We start from the raw sequence: 16707 nt of genomic DNA, 5'->3' as shown, positions 1-16707 counted from the left end.
GGGTTGGAATGGGAAGGAGTTGGTTATCACATCTCATCCAATAGGAAGGGTCTCAGGTTTGGAATGGGAAGGAATTGGATATCACATCTCATGTTATAGGAAGGATCTCAGGTTTGGTATTAGAAGCATTGAGATATCACATCTCATGCTATAGGAAGGGTCTCAGGATTGGAATGTGAAGGATTTGGATATCACATCTCATGCTAAAGGAAGGGTCTCAGGTTTGGTAGAAGCATTGAGATATCACGTCGCTGCTATCGGAAGGGTCTCAGGATTGGATTGGGAAGGAGTTGGATATCCCTTCTCATGCTATAGGAAGGGTCTCAGGATTTGAATGGCAAGGAGTTGGATATCACATCTCATGCCATAGGAAGGGTCTCAGGTTTGGTATAAGCATTGAGATATCACATCTCTGCTATCGGAAGGGTCTCAGGATTGGATTGGGAAGGAGTTGGATATCCCTTCTCATGCTATAGGAAGTGTCTCAGGTTGGAATGGGAAGGAGTTGGATATCACATCTCATGTTATAGGAAGGGTCTCAGGATTGGAATGGGAAGGATTTGGATATCACATCTCTTGCTATAGGAAGGGTCTCAGGATTGGAATGGGTAGGAGTTGGATATTATTTTCTTGCTATAGGAAGGGTCTCATGTTTGGAATGGGAAGGAGTTGGATATCACATATGCTATAGTTAGTGTCTCAGGTTTGGAACGGGAAGGAGTTGGATATCACATCTCATGTTATAGGAAGGGTCTCAGGTTTGGTATAAGCATTGAGATATCACATCTCTGCTATCAGAAGCGGCTCAGGATGGGAATGGGAAGGAGTTGGATATCCCATCTCATGTTATAGGAAGAGTCTCTGGTTTGGTATTAGAATCATTGAGATATCACATCGCATGCTGTAGGAAGGGTCTAAGGATTGGAATGGGATGGACTTGGATATCACATCTCATGTTATAGGTAGGCTCTCAGGTTTGGTATAAGCATTGAGATATCACATCTCATGCTATAGGAAGGGTCTCAGGATTGGAATGGGAAGGAATTGGATATCACATCTCAGGCTATAGGAAGGGTCTCAGGATTGGAATGGGAAGGAGTTGGATATCACATCTCATGCTATAGGAAGGGTCTCAGGTTTGGTATAAGCATTGAGATATCACATCTCATGCTATAGGAAGGGTCTCAGGATTGGAATGGAAGGAGTTGGATATCACATCTCATGTTATAGTAAGGATCTCAGGTTTGGTATTAGAAGCATTGAGACATCACATCTCATGCTATAGGAAGGGTCTCAGGATTGGAATGGGAAGGAGTTGGATATCAAATCTCATGCTATAGGAAGGGTCTCAGGATTGGAATGGGAAGGAGTTGAATATGACATCTCATGCCGTAGGAAGGGTCTCAGGTTTGGTATAAACATTGAGATATCACATCTCTGCTATCAAAATGGTCTCAGGATTGGAATTGGAAGGAGTTGGATATCCCATCTCATGTTATAGGAAGAGTCTCAGGTTTGGTATTAGAAGCATTGAGATATCACATCTCATGCTATAGGAAGTGTCTCAGGATTGGAATGGGAAGGACTTGGATATCACATCTCATCCTATAGGTAGGGTCTCAAGTTTGACATTAGAAGCATTGAGATATCACATCTCATGCTATAGGAAGGGTCTGAGGATTGGAATGGGAAGGAGTTGGATATCACATCTCCTGCTATGGGAAGGGTCTCAGGTTTGGTATAAGCAGTGAGATATCACATCTCATGCTATAGGAAGTGTCTCAGGATTGGAATGGGAAGGAGTTGGATATCACATCTCATGTTATAGGAAGGATCTCAGGTGTGGTATAAGCATTGAGATATCACATCTCTGCTATCGGAAGGGTCTCAAGATTGGAATGGGAAGGAGTTGGATATTCCCATCTCATGTTATAGGAAGGGTCTCAGGTTTGGTATTAGAAGCATTGAGATATCACATCTCATGCTATAGGAAGGGTCTCAGGATTGGAATGGGAAGGACTTGGTTATCACATCTCATGCTATAGGGAGGGTCTCAAGTTTGATATTAGAAGCTTTGAGATATCACATCTCATGATATCGGAAGGGTCTCAGGATTGGAATGGGAAGGAGTTGGATATCACATCTCATGATAAAGGACGGGTCTAAGGTTTGGAAGGGGAAGGATTTGGATATCACATCTCATGTTATATTACGGGTCTCAGGTTTGGTATTAGAAGCATTGAGATATCAAGTCTCATAGTATAGGAAGGGTCTCAGAATTGGAATGGGAAGGAGTTGGATATCCCATCTCATGTTATAGGAAGAGTCTCTGGTTTGGTATTAGAATCATTGAGATATTCACATCGCATGCTGTAGGAAGGGTCTCAGAATTGGAATGGGAAGGAGTTGGATATCACATCTCAAGCTATAGGAAGGGTCTCAGTATTGGAATGGGAAGGACTTGGATATCACATCTCATGCTATAGGAAGGCTCTCAGGTTTGGAAGGGGAAAGAGTTGGATATCTCATTTCATGTTAGAGGTAGGATCTCAGGTTTGGTATTAGAGGCATTGAGATATCACATCTCATGCTATCAGAAGGGTCTCAGGAATGGAATGGGAAGGAGTTAGATATCACATCTCATGCTAAAGGGAGGGTCTCAGGTTTGGAAGGGGAAGGATTTGGATATCACATCTCATGTTATAGGAAGGATCTCAGGTTTGGTATTAGAAGCATTGAGATATCACATCTCATGCTATCGGAAGGATCTCAGGTTTGGTATTAGAAGCATTGAGATATCACATCTCATGCTATCAGAAGAGTCTCAGGATTGGAATAGGAAGGAGTTGGATATCACATTTCATGCTAAAGGGAGGGTCTCAGGTTTGGAAGGGGAAGGATTTGGATATCACATCTCATGTTATCGGAAGGATCTCACGTTTGGTATTAGAAGTATTGAGATATCATATCTCATGCTATAGGAAGGGTCTCAGGATTGGAATGGGAAGGAGTTGGATATCACATCTCATGATATAGGGAGGGTCTCAGGATTGGAATAGGAAGGACTTAGATATCACATATCATGCTATAGGGAGGGTCTCAGTTTTGATATTAGAAGCATTGAGATATCACATCTCATGCTATCGGAAGTGTCTCAGGATTGGAATGGGAAGGAGCTGGATATCACATCTCATGCTAAAGGAAGGGTCTCAGGTTTGGAACGAGAAGGATTTGGATATCACATCTCATGCTATAGGAAGGCTCTCAGGTTTGGAAGGGGAAAGAGTTGGATATCTCATTTCATGTTAGAGGTAGGATCTCAGGTTTGGTATTAGAGGCATTGAGATATCACATCTCATGCTATCAGAAGGGTCTCAGGAATGGAATGGGAAGGAGTTAGATATCACATCTCATGCTAAAGGGAGGGTCTCAGGTTTGGAAGGGGAAGGATTTGGATATCACATCTCATGTTATAGGAAGGATCTCAGGTTTGGTATTAGAAGCATTGAGATATCACATCTCATGCTATCGGAAGGATCTCAGGTTTGGTATTAGAAGCATTGAGATATCACATCTCATGCTATCAGAAGAGTCTCAGGATTGGAATAGGAAGGAGTTGGATATCACATTTCATGCTAAAGGGAGGGTCTCAGGTTTGGAAGGGGAAGGATTTGGATATCACATCTCATGTTATCGGAAGGATCTCACGTTTGGTATTAGAAGTATTGAGATATCATATCTCATGCTATAGGAAGGGTCTCAGGATTGGAATGGGAAGGAGTTGGATATCACATCTCATGATATAGGGAGGGTCTCAGGATTGGAATGGGAAGGACTTAGATATCACATATCATGCTATAGGGAGGGTCTCAGTTTTGATATTAGAAGCATTGAGATATCACATCTCATGCTATCGGAAGTGTCTCAGGATTGGAATGGGAAGGAGCTGGATATCACATCTCATGCTAAAGGAAGGGTCTCAGGTTTGGAACGAGAAGGATTTGGATATCACATCTCATGTTATAGGACGGGTCTCAGGTTTGGTATAAGCATTGAGATATCACATCTCTGCTATCGGAAGTGTCTCAGGATTGGAATGGGAAGGAGTTGGATATCCCATCTCATGTTATAGGACGGGTCTCAGGTTTGTTATTAGAATCATTGAGATATCATATTGCATGCTGTAGGAAGGGTCTAAGGGTTGGAATGTGAAGGACTTGGATATCACATCTCATGCTATAGATAGGCTCTTAGGTTTGGAAAGGGAAGGAGTTGGATATCATATTTCATGTTAGAGGAAGGATCTCAGGTTTGGTATTAGAAGCATTGAGATATCACATCTCATGCTATAGGAAGGGTCTCAGGATTGGAATGGGAAGCAGTTGGATATCACATCTCATGCTATAGGAAGGGTCTCAGGTTTGGTATAAGCATTGAGATATCACATCTCATGCTATAGGACGGGTCTCAGGATTGGAATGGAAGGAGTTGGATATCACATCTCATGTTATAGGAAGGATCTCAGGTTTGGTATTAGAAGCATTGAGACATCACATCTCATGCTATAGGAAGGGTCTCAGGGTTGGAATGGGAAGGAGTTGGATATCACATCTCATCCAATAAGAAGGGTCTCAGGTTTGGAATGGGAAGGAATTGGATATCACATCTCATGTTATAGGAAGGATCTCAGGTTTGGTATTAGAAGCATTGAGATATCACATCTCATGCTATAGGAAGGGTCTCAGGATTGGAATGTGAAGGATTTGGATATCACATCTCATGCTAAAGGAAGGGTCTCAGGTTTGGTAGAAGCATTGAGATATCACGTCGCTGCTATCGGAAGGGTCTCAGGATTGGATTGGGAAGGAGTTGGATATCCCTTCTCATGCTATAGGAAGGGTCTCAGGATTTGAATGGCAAGGAGTTGGATATCACATCTCATGCCATAGGAAGGGTCTCAGGTTTGGTATAAGCATTGAGATATCACATCTCTGCTATCGGAAGGGTCTCAGGATTGGATTGGGAAGGAGTTGGATATCCCTTCTCATGCTATAGGAAGTGTCTCAGGTTGGAATGGGAAGGAGTTGGATATCACATCTCATGTTATAGGAAGGGTCTCAGGATTGGAATGGGAAGGATTTGGATATCACATCTCTTGCTATAGGAAGGGTCTCAGGATTGGAATGGGTAGGAGTTGGATATTACTTTCTTGCTATAGGAAGGGTCTCATGTTTGGAATGGGAAGGAGTTGGATATCACATATGCTATAGTGAGTGTCTCAGGTTTGGAACGGGATGGAGTTGGATATCACATCTCATGTTATAGGAAGAGTCTCTGGTTTGGTATTAGAATCATTGAGATATCACATCGCATGCTGTAGGAAGGGTCTAAGGATTGGAATGGGATGGACTTGGATATCACATCTCATGTTATAGGTAGGCTCTCAGGTTTGGTATAAGCATTGAGATATCACATCTCATGCTATAGGAAGGGTCTCAGGATTGGAATGGGAAGGAATTGGATATCACATCTCAGGCTATAGGAAGGGTCTCAGGATTGGAATGGGAAGGAGTTGGATATCACATCTCATGCTATAGGAAGGGTCTCAGGTTTGGTATAAGCATTGATATATCACATCTCATGCTATAGGAAGGGTCTCAGGATTGGAATGGAAGGAGTTGGATATCACATCTCATGTTATAGGAAGGATCTCAGGTTTGGTATTAGAAGCATTGAGACATCACATCTCATGCTATAGGAAGGGTCTCAGGATTGGAATGGGAAGGAGTTGGATATCAAATCTCATGCTATAGGAAGGGTCTCAGGATTGGAATGGGTAGGAGTTGAATATGACATCTCATGCCGTAGGAAGGGTCTCAGGTTTGGTATAAACATTGAGATATCACATCTCTGCTATCAAAAGGGTCTCAGGATTGGAATTGGAAGGAGTTGGATATCCCATCTCATGTTATAGGAAGAGTCTCAGGTTTGGTATTAGAAGCATTGAGATATCACATCTCATGCTATAGGAAGTGTCTCAGGATTGGAATGGGAAGGACTTGGATATCACATCTCCTGCTATAGGTAGGGTCTCAAGTTTGACATTAGAAGCATTGAGATATCACATCTCATGCTATAGGAAGGGTCTGAGGATTGGAATGGGAAGGAGTTGGATATCACATCTGCTATGGGAAGGGTCTCAGGTATGGTATAAGCAGTGAGATATCACATCTCATGCTATAGGAAGTGTCTCAGGATTGGAATGGGAAGGAGTTGGATATCACATCTCATGTTATAGGAAGGATCTCAGGTGTGGTATAAGCATTGAGATATCACATCTCTGCTATCCGAAGGGTCTGAAGATTGGAATGGGAAGGAGTTGGATATTCCCATCTCATGTTATAGGAAGGGTCTCAGGTTTGGTATTAGAAGCATTGAGATATCACATCTCATGCTATAGGAAGGGTCTCAGGATTGGAATGGGAAGGACTTGGATATCACATCTCATGCTATAGGGAGGGTCTCAAGTTTGATATTAGAAGCTTTGAGATATCACATCTCATGATATCGGAAGGGTCTCAGGATTGGAATGGGAAGGAGTTGGATATCACATCTCATGATAAAGGAAGGGTCTAAGGTTTGGAAGGGGAAGGATTTGGATATCACATCTCATGTTATATTACGGGCCTCAGGTTTGGTATTAGAAGCATTGAGATATCAAGTCTCATAGTATAGGAAGGGTCTCAGAATTGGAATGGGAAGGAGTTGGATATCCCATCTCATGTTATAGGAAGAGTCTCTGGTTTGGTATTAGAATCATTGAGATATCACATCGCATGCTGTAGGAAGGGTCTAAGGATTGGAATGGGATGGACTTGGATATCACATCTCATGCTATAGGTAGGCTCTCAGGTTTGGTATAAGCATTGAGATATCACATCTCATGCTATAGGAAGGGTCTCAGAATTGGAATGGGAAGGAGTTGGATATCACATCTCAAGCTATAGGAAGGGTCTCAGTATTGGAATGGGAAGGACTTGGATATCACATTTCATGCTATAGGAAGGCTCTCAGGTTTGGAAGGGGAAAGAGTTGGATATCTCATTTCATGTTAGAGGTAGGATCTCAGGTTTGGTATTAGAGGCATTGAGATATCACATCTCATGCTATCAGAAGGGTCTCAGGAATGGAATGGGAAGGAGTTAGATATCACATCTCATGCTAAAGGGAGGATCTCAGGTTTGGAAGGGGAAGGATTTGGATATCACATCTCATGTTATAGGAAGGATCTCAGGTTTGGTATTAGAAGCATTGAGATATCACATCTCATACTATCGGAAGGATCTCAGGTTTGGTATTAGAAGCATTGAGATATCACATCTCATGCTATCAGAAGAGTCTCAGGATTGGAATAGGAAGGAGTTGGATATCACATTTCATGCTAAAGGGAGGGTCTCAGGTTTGGAAGGGGAAGGATTTGGATATCACATCTCATGTTATCGGAAGGATCTCACGTTTGGTATTAGAAGTATTGAGATATCATATCTCATGCTATAGGAAGGGTCTCAGGATTGGAATGGGAAGGAGTTGGATATCACATCTCATGCTATAGGGAGGGTCTCAGGATTGGAATGGGAAGGACTTAGATATCACATATCATGCTATAGGGAGGGTCTCAGTTTTGATATTAGAAGCATTGAGATATCACATCTCATGCTATCGGAAGTGTCTCAGGATTGGAATGGGAAGGAGCTGGATATCACATCTCATGCTAAAGGAAGGGTCTCAGGTTTGGAACGGGAAGGATTTGGATATCACATCTCATGTTATAGGAAGGGTCTCAGGTTTGGTATAAGCATTGAGATATCACATCTCTGCTATCGGAAGTGTCTCAGGATTGGAATGGGAAGGAGTTGGATATCCCATCTCATGTTATAGGACGGGTCTCAGGTTTGTTATTAGAATCATTGAGATATCATATTGCATGCTGTAGGAAGGGTCTAAGGGTTGGAATGTGAAGGACTTGGATATCACATCTCATGCTATAGATAGGCTCTTAGGTTGGGAAAGGGAAGGAGTTGGATATCACATTTCATGTTAGAGGAAGGATCTCAGGTTTGGTATTAGAAGCATTGAGATATCACATCTCATGCTATAGGAAGGGTCTCAGGATTGGAATGGGAAGCAGTTGGATATCACATCTCATGCTATAGGAAGGGTCTCAGGTTTGGTATAAGCATTGAGATATCACATCTCATGCTATAGGACGGGTCTCAGGATTGGAATGGAAGGAGTTGGATATCACATCTCATGTTATAGGAAGGATCTCAGGTTTGGTATTAGAAGCATTGAGACATCACATCTCATGCTATAGGAAGGGTCTCAGGGTTGGAATGGGAAGGAGTTGGATATCACATCTCATCCAATAGGAAGGGTCTCAGGTTTGGAATGGGAAGGAATTGGATATCACATCTCATGTTATAGGAAGGATCTCAGGTTTGGTATTAGAAGCATTGAGATATCACATCTCATGCTATAGGAAGGGTCTCAGGATTGGAATGTGAAGGATTTGGATATCACATCTCATGCTAAAGGAAGGGTCTCAGGTTTGGTAGAAGCATTGAGATATCACTTCGCTGCTATCGGAAGGGTCTCAGGATTGGATTGGGAAGGAGTTGGATATCCCTTCTCATGCTATAGGAAGGGTCTCAGGATTTGAATGGCAAGGAGTTGGATATCACATCTCATGCCATAGGAAGGGTCTCAGGTTTGGTATAAGCATTGAGATATCACATCTCTGCTATCGGAAGGGTCTCAGGATTGGATTGGGAAGGAGTTGGATATCCCTTCTCATGCTATAGGAAGTGTCTCAGGTTGGAATGGGAAGGAGTTGGATATCACATCTCATGTTATAGGAAGGGTCTCAGGATTGGAATGGGAAGGATTTGGATATCACATCTCTTGCTATAGGAAGGGTCTCAGGATTGGAATGGGTAGGAGTTGGATATTACTTTCTTGCTATAGGAAGGGTCTCATGTTTGGAATGGGAAGGAGTTGGATATCACATATGCTATAGTTAGTGTCTCAGGTTTGGAACGGGAAGGAGTTGGATATCACATCTCATGTTATAGGAAGGGTCTCAGGTTTGGTATAAGCATTGAGATATCACATCTCTGCTATCGGAAGCGGCTCAGGATTGGAATGGGAAGGAGTTGGATATCCCATCTCATGTTATAGGAAGAGTCTCTGGTTTGGTATTAGAATCATTGAGATATCACATAGCATGCTGTAGGAAGGGTCTAAGGATTGGAATGGGATGGACTTGGATATCACATCTCATGTTATAGGTAGGCTCTCAGGTTTGCTATAAGCATTGAGATATCACATCTCATGCTATAGGAAGGGTCACAGGATTGGAATGGGAAGGAATTGGATATCACATCTCATGCTATAGGAAGGGTCTCAGATTTGGTATAAGCATTGAGATATCACATCTCATGCTAAAGGAAGGGTCTCAGGATTGGAATGGGAAGGAGTTGTATATGACATCTCAGGCCATAGGAAGGTTCTCAGGTTTGGTATAAGCATTGAGATATCACATCTCTGCTATCGGAAAGGTCTCAGGATTGGAATGGGAAGGAGTTGGATATCCCATCTCATGTTATAGGAAGGGTCTCAGGTTTGGTATTAGAAGCATAGAGATATCACATCTCATGCTATAGGAAGGGTCTCAGGATTGGAATGGGAAGGACTTGGATGTCACATCTCATGCTATAGGTAGGGTCTCAAGTTTGATATTAGAAGCATTGAGATAACAAATCTCATGATATCGGAAGGGTCTCAGGATTCGAATGGGAAGGAGTTGGATATCACATCTCATGATAAAGGAAGGGTCTAAGGTTTGGAAGGGGAAGGATTTGGATATCACATCTCATGTTATAGGACGGGTCTCAGGTTTAATATTAGAAGCATTGAGATATCAAGTCTCATGGTATAAGAAGGGTCTCAGAATTGGAATGGGAAGGAGTTGGATATCACACCTCAAGCTATAGGAAGGGTCTCAGGATTGGAATGGGAAGGAGTTTGATATCACATCTCATGCCATAGTATGGGTCTCAGGTTTGGTAGAAGCATTGGGATATCACATCTCATGCTATCGGAAGGGTGTCAGTATTGGATTTGGAAGAAGTTGGATATCCCATCTCATGCTATAGGAAGGGTCTCAGGTTGGAATGGGAAGGAGTTGGATATCACATTTCGTGTTATAGGAAGGGTCTCAGGATTGGAATGGGAAGGACTTGGATATCATATCTCATGCTATAGGACGGGTCTCAGGTTTGTTATTAGAATCATTGAGATATCATATTGCATGCTGTAGGAAGGGTCTAAGGATTGGAATGGGAAGGACCTGGTTATCACATCTCATGCTATAGAACGGCTCTCAGGTTTGGAAAGGGAAGGAGTTGGATATCACATCTCATGTTATAGGATGGATCTCAGGTTTGGTATTAGAAGTATTGAGATATAACATCTCATGTTATCGGAAGGATCTCAGGTTTGGTATTAGAAGTATTGAGATATCACATCTCATGCTATAGGAAGGGTCTCAGGATTGGAATGGGAAGGAGTTGGATATCACATCTCATGCTAAAGGAAGGGTCTCAGGTTTGGTAGAAGCATTGAGATATCACATCTCATGCTATAGGAAGGGTCTCAGGATTGGAATGGGAAGGAGTTGGATATCACATCTCATGCTATAGGGAGGGTCTCGGGATTGGAATGGGAAGGACTTAGATATCACATATCATGCTATAGGGAGGGTCTCAGTTTTGATATTAGAAGCATTGAGATATCACATCTCATGCTATCGGAAGTGTCTCAGGATTGGAATGGGAAGGAGCTGGATATCACATCTCATGCTAAAGGAAGGGTCTCAGGTTTGGAACGGGAAGGATTTGGATATCACATCTCATGTTATAGGAAGGGTCTCAGGTTTGGTATAAGCATTGAGATATCACATCTCTGCTATCGGAAGTGTCTCAGGATTGGAATGGGAAGGAGTTGGATATCCCATCTCATGTTATAGGACGGGTCTCAGGTTTGTTATTAGAATCATTGAGATATCATATTGCATGCTGTAGGAAGGGTCTAAGGGTTGGAATGTGAAGGACTTGGATATCACATCTCATGCTATAGATAGGCTCTTAGGTTTGGAAACGGAAGGAGTTGGATATCACATTTCATGTTAGAGGAAGGATCTCAGGTTTGGTATTAGAAGCATTGAGATATCACATCTCATGCTATAGGAAGGGTCTCAGGATTGGAATGGGAAGCAGTTGGATATCACATCTCATGCTATAGGAAGGGTCTCAGGTTTGGTATAAGCATTGAGATATCACATCTCATGCTATAGGACGGGTCTCAGGATTGGAATGGAAGGAGTTGGATATCACATCTCATGTTATAGGAAGGATCTCAGGTTTGGTATTAGAAGCATTGAGATATCACATCTCATGCTATAGGAAGGGTCTCAGGATTGGAATGTGAAGGATTTGGATATCACATCTCATGCTAAAGGAAGGGTCTCAGGTTTGGTAGAAGCATTGAGATATCACGTCGCTGCTATCGGAAGGGTCTCAGGATTGGATTGGGAAGGAGTTGGATATCCCTTCTCATGCTATAGGAAGGGTCTCAGGATTTGAATGGCAAGGAGTTGGATATCACATCTCATGCCATAGGAAGGGTCTCAGGTTTGGTATAAGCATTGAGATATCACATCTCTGCTATCGGAATGGTCTCAGGATTGGATTGGGAATGAGTTGGATATCCCTTCTCATGCTATAGGAAGTGTCTCAGGTTGGAATGGGAAGGAGTTGGATATCACATCTCATGTTATAGGAAGGGTCTCAGGATTGGAATGGGAAGGATTTGGATATCACATCTCTTGCTATTGGAAGAGTCTCAGTATTGGAATGGTTAGGAGTTGGATATTACTTTCTTGCTATAGGAAGGGTCTCATGTTTGGAATGGGAAGGAGTTGGATATCACATATGCTATAGTTAGTGTCTCAGGTTTGGAACGGGAAGGAGTTGGATATCACATCTCATGTTATAGGAAGGGTCTCAGGTTTGGTATAAGCATTGAGATATCACATCTCTGCTATCGGAAGCGGCTCAGGATTGGAATGGGAAGGAGTTGGATATCCCATCTCATGTTATAGGAAGAGTCTCTGGTTTGGTATTAGAATCATTGAGATATCACATCGCATGCTGTAGGAAGGGTCTAAGGATTGGAATGGGATGGACTTGGATATCACATCTCATGTTATAGGTAGGCTCTCAGGTTTGCTATAAGCATTGAGATATCACATCTCATGCTATAGGAAGGGTCACAGGATTGGAATGGGAAGGAATTGGATATCACATCTCATGCTATAGGAAGGGTCTCAGATTTGGTATAAGCATTGAGATATCACATCTCATGCTAAAGGAAGGGTCTCAGGATTGGAATGGGAAGGAGTTGTATATGACATCTCAGGCCATAGGAAGGTTCTCAGGTTTGGTATAAGCATTGAGATATCACATCTCTGCTATCGGAAAGGTCTCAGGATTGGAATGGGAAGGAGTTGGATATCCCATCTCATGTTATAGGAAGGGTCTCAGGTTTGGTATTAGAAGCATAGAGATATCACATCTCATGCTATAGGAAGGGTCTCAGGATTGGAATGGGAAGGACTTGGATGTCACATCTCATGCTATAGATCCTTCCTATAACAGTCTCAAGTTTGATATTAGAAGCATTGAGATAACAAATCTCATGATATCGGAAGGGTCTCAGGATTGGAATGGGAAGGAGTTGGATATCACATCTCATGATAAAGGAAGGGTCTAAGGTTTGGAAGGGGAAGGATTTGGATATCACATCTCATGTTATAGGACGGGTCTCAGGTTTAATATTAGAAGCATTGAGATATCAAGTCTCATGGTATAAGAAGGGTCTCAGAATTGGAATGGGAAGGAGTTGGATATCACACCTCAAGCTATAGGAAGGGTCTCAGGATTGGAATGGGAAGGAGTTTGATATCACATCTCATGCCATAGTATGGGTCTCAGGTTTGGTAGAAGCATTGGGATATCACATCTCATGCTATCGGAAGGGTATCAGTATTGGATTTGGAAGAAGTTGGATATCCCATCTCATGCTATAGGAAGGGTCTCAGGTTGGAATGGGAAGGAGTTGGATATCACATTTCGTGTTATAGGAAGGGTCTCAGGATTGGAATGGGAAGGACTTGGATATCATATCTCATGCTATAGGACGGGTCTCAGGTTTGTTATTAGAATCATTGAGATATCATATTGCATGCTGTAGGAAGGGTCTAAGGATTGGAATGGGAAGGACCTGGTTATCACATCTCATGCTATAGAACGGCTCTCAGGTTTGGAAAGGGAAGGAGTTGGATATCACATCTCATGTTATAGGATGGATCTCAGGTTTGGTATTAGAAGTATTGAGATATCACATCTCATGTTATCGGAAGGATCTCAGGTTTGGTATTAGAAGTATTGAGATATCACATCTCATGCTATAGGAAGGGTCTCAGGATTGGAATGGGAAGGAGTTGGATATCACATCTCATGCTAAAGGAAGGGTCTCAGGTTTGGTAGAAGCATTGAGATATCACATCTCATGCTATCGGAAGTGTCTCAGGATTGGAATGGGAAGGAGCTGGATATCACATCTCATGCTAAAGGAAGGGTCTCAGGTTTGGAACGGGAAGGAGTTGGATATCACATCTCATGTTATAGGAAGGGTCTCAGGTTTGGTATAAACATTGAGATATCACATCTCTGCTATCGGAAGTGTCTCAGGATTGGAATGGGAAGGAGTTGGATATCCCATCTCATGTTATAGGACGGGTCTCAGGTTTGGAAAGGGAAGGAGTTGGATCTCACATTTCATGTTAGAGGAAGGATCTCAGGTTTGGTATTAGAAGCATTGAGATATCACATCTCATGCTATAGGAAGGGTCTCAGAATTGGAATGGGAAGGAGTTGGATATCACATCTCATGCTATAGGAAGGGTCTCAGGTTTGGTATAAGCATTGAGATATCACATCTCATGCTATAGGAAGGGTCTCAGGATTGGAATGGAAGGAGTTGGATATCAGATCTCATGTTATAGGAAGGATCTCAGGTTTGGTATTAGAAGCATTGAGACATCACATCTCATGCTATAGGAAGGGTCTCAGGATTGGAATGGGAAGGAGTTGGATATCAAATCTCATGCTATAGGAAGGGTCTCAGGATTGGAATGGGAAGGAGTTGAATATGACATCTCATGCCGTAGGAAGGGTCTCAGGTTTGGTATAAACATTGAGATATCACATCTCTGCTATCAAAAGGGTCTCAGGATTGGAATGGGAAGGAGTTGGATATCCCATCTCATGTTATAGGAAGAGTCTCAAGTTTGGTATTAGAAGCATTGAGATATCACATCTCATGCTATAGGAAGTGTCTCAGGATTGGAATGGGAAGGACTTGGATATCACATCTCATTCTATAGGTAGGGTCTCAAGTTTGACATTAGAAGCATTGAGATATCACATCTCATGCTATAGGAAGGGTCTGAGGATTGGAATGGGAAGGAGTTGGATATCACATCTCCTGCTATGGGAAGGGTCTCAGGTTTGGTATACGCAGTGAGATATCACATCTCATGCTATAGGAAGTGTCTCAGGATTGGAATGGGAAGGAGTTGGATATCACATCTCATGTTATAGGAAGGATCTCAGGTTTGGTATAAGCATTGAGATATCACATCTCTGCTATCGGAAGGGTCTCAAGATTGGAATGGGAAGGAGTTGGATATTCCCATCTCATGTTATAGGAAGGGTCTCAGGTTTGGTATTAGAAGCATTGAGATATCACATCTCATGCTATAGGAAGGGTCTCAGGATTGGAATGGGAAGGACTTGGATATCACATCTCATGCTATAGGGAGGGTCTCAAGTTTGATATTAGAAGCTTTGAGATATCACATCTCATGATATCGGAAGGGTCTCAGGATTGGAATGGGAAGGAGTTGGATATCACATCTCATGATAAAGGAAGGGTCTAAGGTTTGGAAGGGGAAGGATTTGGATATCACATCTCATGTTATATTACGGATCTCAGGTTTGGTATTAGAAGCATTGAGATATCAAGTCTCATAGTATAGGAAGGGTCTCAGAATTGGAATGGGAAGGAGTTGGATATCCCATCTCATGTTATAGGAAGAGTCTCTGGTTTGGTATTAGAATCATTGAGATATCACATCGCATGCTGTAGGAAGGGTCTAAGGATTGGAATGGGATGGACTTGGATATCACATCTCATGTTATAGGTAGGCTCTCAGGTTTGGTATAAGCATTGAGATATCACATCTCATGCTATAGGAAGGGTCTCAGAATTGGAATGGGAAGGAGTTGGATATCACATCTCAAGCTATAGGAAGGGTCTCAGTATTGGAATGGGAAGGACTTGGATATCACATCTCATGCTATAGGAAGGCTCTCAGGTTTGGAAGGGGAAAGAGTTGGATATCTCATTTCATGTTAGAGGTAGGATCTCAGGTTTGGTATTAGAGGCATTGAGATATCACATCTCATGCTATCAGAAGGGTCTCAGGAATGGAATGGGAAGGAGTTAGATATCACATCTCATGCTAAAGGGAGGGTCTCAGGTTTGGAAGGGGAAGGATTTGGATATCACATCTCATGTTATAGGAAGGATCTCAGGTTTGGTATTAGAAGCATTGAGATATCACATCTCATGCTATCGGAAGGATCTCAGGTTTGGTATTAGAAGCATTGAGATATCACATCTCATGCTATCAGAAGAGTCTCAGGATTGGAATAGGAAGGAGTTGGATATCACATTTCATGCTAAAGGGAGGGTCTCAGGTTTGGAAGGGGAAGGATTTGGATATCACATCTCATGTTATCGGAAGGATCTCACGTTTGGTATTAGAAGTATTGAGATATCATATCTCATGCTATAGGAAGGGTCTCAGGATTGGAATGTGAAGGAGTTGGATATCACATCTCATGCTATAGGGAGGGTCTCAGGATTGGAATGGGAAGGACTTAGATATCACATATCATGCTATAGGGAGGGTCTCAGTTTTGATATTAGAAGCATTGAGATATCACATCTCATGCTATCGGAAGTGTCTCAGGATTGGAATGGGAAGGAGCTGGATATCACATCTCATGCTAAAGGAAGGGTCTCAGGTTTGGAACGGGAAGGATTTGGATATCACATCTCATGTTATAGGAAGGGTCTCAGGTTTGGTATAAGCATTGAGATATCACATCTCTGCTATCGGAAGTGTCTCAGGATTGGAATGGGAAGGAGTTGGATATCCCATCTCATGTTATAGGACGGGTCTCAGGTTTGTTATTAGAATCATTGAGATATCATATTGCATGCTGTAGGAAGGGTCTAAGGGTTGGAATGTGAAGGACTTGGATATCACATCTCATGCTATAGATAGGCTCTTAGGTTTGGAAAGGGAAGGAGTTGGATATCACATTTCATGTTAGAGGAAGGATCTCAGGTTTGGTATTAGAAGCATTGAGATATCACATCTCATGCTATAGGAAGGGTCTCAGGATTGGAATGGGAAGCAGTTGGATATCACATCTCATGCTATAGGAAGGGTCT

This window comes from Ambystoma mexicanum, unplaced genomic scaffold (assembly GCF_040938575.1).
Source record: "Ambystoma mexicanum isolate Mex_15411 unplaced genomic scaffold, UKY_AmexF1_1 Mex_scaf3, whole genome shotgun sequence".
Taxonomy (NCBI): Eukaryota; Metazoa; Chordata; class Amphibia; order Caudata; family Ambystomatidae; genus Ambystoma; species Ambystoma mexicanum.
Note: the sequence above shows the minus strand (reverse complement) of the source record.